Source organism: Miscanthus floridulus, chromosome 19, assembly GCF_019320115.1.
Source record: "Miscanthus floridulus cultivar M001 chromosome 19, ASM1932011v1, whole genome shotgun sequence".
Taxonomy (NCBI): Eukaryota; Viridiplantae; Streptophyta; class Magnoliopsida; order Poales; family Poaceae; genus Miscanthus; species Miscanthus floridulus.
In genome coordinates, this window is record NC_089598.1 from 103,513,724 (window position 1) to 103,518,510 (window position 4,787).

Consider the following 4,787-nt stretch of genomic DNA (forward strand, 5'->3'; position numbering starts at 1 on the left):
TGATCAATGTCTCCTCCTAGAGTGGCTCTTCTTTGGCTATTCATAACTGGTATAACTATTAAAATAATAGCGTACCTTCTCTCTAGGGAATTGGAAGTGGACTTGTTTAGATCCGACGTAGATAATCATGTTGGTGGTGTTGAGGAATGGTCTTCCAAGGATGATGGGCGTATCATCTTCTTCTTCACCCATGCCTAGAACCATGAAGTCGGCAGGGGCATAGTAATCATGTATTCTTACCATGACATCTTTTGTTATTCCCTCTGAAAATCGGATTGATTGGTCCACCATCTGCAATTGCATATATGTAGGGAACAAAGGTTCATCACCAAATAAATATTCATATATTACCTTGGATATTATATTTACACCCGATCCAATGTCGCAGAAGGTCTTGTGGAAGATTCTTTGTCCAATGGTACACTCGATCATTGGTACGCCTGGATCATCCTTCTTAGCTAGGAATGGTGAAGCGAGGAGGTGGTCGTACTCTTATCGGAGTGTGTTAATAATGTTAATTGATTCTTCTTGTGGCTGCCTGGCCTTGTTCTTCCTCCTTCTCCTGTTGTTCTTCTTCTTGGTCATTGTTGTCTCTTCGGGCAGGTATGGCGTTTGCGGATGTCCAGGAGATTACAAGATACGGTTCTTGAAAGAAAACTTCTCCTTTCTATCAATGATTGTGAAATAGATCTTGGCACTATCTGTGTAGATGATGGCTTTTGTGGTGCTTAGGAAACATTGGCCCAAAATAATGGGTGCCCTTACATCTCCACTTGTTTCCAAAACCACAAAGTTTACAGGAACATATGATTGTCCCACTCGAACAATGGCATCTTCAAGAATTCCCTTAGGATAACAGAGTGACTGATCTACAAGCTTCAAACACATATTTGTATACAACAAAGTATCTCCATTAATTTTATCATAGATTACCTTAGGTATGATGTTGACACTTGCTCCGAAGTCATAGATAACTTCTTGGAAAATGTAAGTTCCAATGGCAATGGGGATGACAGGTTTCCCTGGATCGCTCTTCTTTTCTAGCAAGGTATAGTCTATCCACCTTCCCATCAATGGCTCCGTGTAGTAGTAAGCTGCATTGTAAATATCGAGAAGATTTGTAATTTATAGATCTTCCGGTTGCTCCAAAATCTTACCTTTGTCGGATAGAGGAACAACAGTAGCCAGCTGAGCTATTTGTGATTCTACCATTTTATTAAAGCTATGCTGGTTCTTAATGGCAGAAGTAAAGCTATCTATTCTATTATTTATGTTCGCTAGAATTTTATCATTGGTAGCTACCTTTCTAGATAACCCTTCCATAAGTTTGGATTGGTCGACAATTAATTCTCTCAAGGGTGGTTGATTGAAATTATTAAAATTATTACCTTGATAGTTACCTTGGTAATTACCTTAGTAGTTCGGCCTTTGTTGCTGATTCCATCCTTAATTCTGTTGAGAATGAGAGTAGTTGTTGTTGATAAAGTTCACATCCTGATGGGTCTCAGGGCAGTTGCTCCCTGAATGCCCAGTCTTTCCACACTATTCACATGTCATATGGGAATTATGAATGTGTAAGACTTCTTGCTTCTTATTGACACGATCTTTGAGCTTCTTCATAAGCAGGTCCATCTTGGCAGACAACATGTCTACCTCCTTGAGTTGATGCATACATCCACCTCTCTTGCGGGTCTGAAGATGTTCTTCATTTCAACCTTGGTTGGAGGCCATCTTCCCCACAAGAGCTGTTGCAACTGAAATTGTGAGTGATAGGAATACACCTCCAGCAGCAGCATCCATAGTCTCATGGGTACTGTTGGTGAACCCATGGTAGAAAGTCTACATGAGTAGCCAATTCTCCATCCCATGATGGGGACATTCTACAATGTAATCTTAAAAGCATTCCTATGCCTTAGGTACATATTCATTATGTTGTTGCTAAAAACTTGAGATTCTCCCACGTAGAGCATTGGTCTTACCTGTGGGAAAGAACTTTGCTAGAAAGGCAGTAGAGAAATTATCACATGTAGTATTTCTATCTTTGTTGGCGTAGAACCATTGCTTTGTCTTTCCCAAGAGTGAGAATGGGAAAATGCGAAGTAGTATGGCATCTTGGGTCACTCCTTTGATTGTGAAAGTGCTACAAATCTCTAGGAAGTGTTGGAGATATGCACTCGCATCTTCATGTGCCTTTCCACAACATTGGCTTGCTTGCACCATGTTGATGAGGGCTAGCTTGAGCTCGAATCCTTGTCTCCAACATTGACTGTCGGTCCAGTATGGATGTTGGCCATAGTTGGAGCAGAGAATTCATGGAGAGTCTTGTTAGCCATGGCTTCAAATTCTGGTGTTAAGCTTCGCCTTATATGGTTGTCTTATGACTCTAAAGCTAAAACTTTCTTGAGTTTAGCTCTAGTTTTCTTGATTAATGCTTCTAGATCATCAACGTAGTTTGTTGGAAGGTCAAAACCAATCATACATTACCCTGCATAAGATACACAAGTAGACAAAACAAGGATAAGCCTGTTTGAGTAGAGGTCAATGGTTATTTCAATCATATCAATAAGTATAAGTTTATTAATACTTCCTTTGCCTAGCTACCTTCCCTGGCAACGGCACCAGAAATACTTGTTGGTATTTATTAACTTGTCACTTGTTTTAGTAGCCACCTAGTATAAACCTATATCTCCTAACATTACTTTACTAGATTGTCATCCCTAGTGATAATGCCAGAGATGCATGTTGGTACTACATAGCATTACTATTAGAATAATACTAAGCAGTTCTTTATCATTTTATGTGACTAGAAAGAATATATAAATATATGAATGAAAAGGATCTGCAAGCGCACAGATAGTATACCATTGTAGCACTTCACCTGAGAGTATTCTAGGTATCGTTATTTATATTTTTACCACAGAGAAGGTCTAGCATGGACATATATTGATAACTTATACTATTGATGGAGAAGTAAACCATAACCAATGTTCTACTCATAACAGGGGTAAGTCATAGTATAAGATATATATATGATAAGTACTGATCAATGATAATGATAAATCACTCAGAGTACTCCTTTCTATGGCATTAGCATGGTTAGGTAGAATATTAGAGGAATAATTCCTAAGTCATTCTTAATTACAAGTCAAAGCATACATTAATTAGTGCAATTATAGGGTGTATCCACATGTAAACAATGTATAAGCACCACGCTTACACAATATCGACCACCCACCAATGGATCCTTAGAGTGAGCACTATACGATCTTATGCATGAATATGATGATAATCCAACTATACTAAGCATATAATCAAAGTAGACAATGAACATTATAATGAAGACCATAAATGAGATGAATACTAATATTATCATAATAATTGTAGCTAGCATATCAAAGTAAAGGAGATACAAAAGAGAGGGTGTACAAAGATTATACTAAACCACGCTCTTGACACAATCAGGAATCCAAGTGAAGCCTGCTTGCCTCCCTCTAGACCTAGCCTTACTAGCTATGCCTTAGAATTGATGGAGCTCTGAGGATGATTAGGGTTTCTGTCTTCTCAAATGCCTTGATGACTGGAGTTATGCCTGGGGGTGGCGGGGGCTGATATATATAGGTCGGAGCATCCATCGTGAGCCCTTGGATCAAACCGAGTTAAAGAACAGCATAGATGCAACCTAGAAGGCGGTGGAGAACCGATATTGTGACGTGGAGGCTAACAGGTGGGCCTTGGGGCCGGGCGGCCTATAGGTGGGGCCGAGCGGCCCCACCTGGCAGCCTCTACCCCTCTGCCTCGGCGTGGAGTCCTCTCAAGTCTTCTAGAGTCTTCTGGTGTCCGTTTCACTACGGATAATCTTGATTAAATCTTACATGTAGGTCCACCTTGATGGTTTTCTGGATAAACCTTGTAGAAAATATAGATTCTCCAAAACTCGTGGAATTTGTTAGTTTAAACCCCTAGACCTTTGTTGGTGATCATAATTATGCCCTTGTACATGTTTTATCGACAGTTTATAATGGTTGTTAACTACCGTCAACAAGCTCCCCCAAGCTTAACCTTTGCTAGTCCCTTAGTAAAGCTAAACTTAGTAAATGGATTAGGAGTTTAAGGATTTTGAAAACATTGATGCAACTCCTCAAAAGTACACATGCGTTCAAATAAGAATTCTCCTCTAGATTAGAATGAACTGATCTGACTTTGAGACTCACCCATATTACCTTCAACCATGGGGTTTCTTAGCCTTCACTTGGGTCTTGAGCAATTGAAAGACAGAATGATCAACTCAAGCACTATGTCTCGAGTTCTTTGTTCAACCATTATTCTAGAGTTTTTATAGATTTTCAAAATAAAATTCAGAGCTTCCATTGTATGACACTCTCAAGTCTCTCAATATATGTGGTATTTGTGGATCCTCACCAAAGCAATGGTGGTGTTATGCCTTTCTCTTCCTACAACTAAGGCTTATGTGGACCTCATAGGAGTGGAAAAAGCATGAAAGAGCATACTTGCAATACATATGTTGTAAAGTCAAACCTCAGATCTAAAGAGAGTTAAGTCAACCAATCAAATCAAGATGTGCATGTGTGAGGATATGTGGTGAATATATATATGGCTAACCTAATTCTATTATGCTCCTTGAAAACATATCTCTCTTTTTGGAACCTAGAAACAACTTTGCAAGAAAACATGGAAAACAACAATAGTTTGATCAGAAGTCAACCACAGTCATCAACATGGAAAACAACAATGCCATCCTCAAGGTCAACCTTGAGGACTTGCCTGAC

The 4,787-nt window shown here is 39.3% G+C and overlaps 1 non-coding gene across 1 annotated transcript; it reads left to right on the plus strand.

Moving 5' to 3' along the window:
• Window positions 1-1,861: 1,861 nt before the first annotated feature.
• Window positions 1,862-1,970, plus strand: LOC136530030 (small nucleolar RNA R71). The gene has a single exon (XR_010777539.1). It is a non-coding gene; the product is annotated as a small nucleolar RNA R71 (small nucleolar RNA).
• Window positions 1,971-4,787: the final 2,817 nt, after the last annotated feature.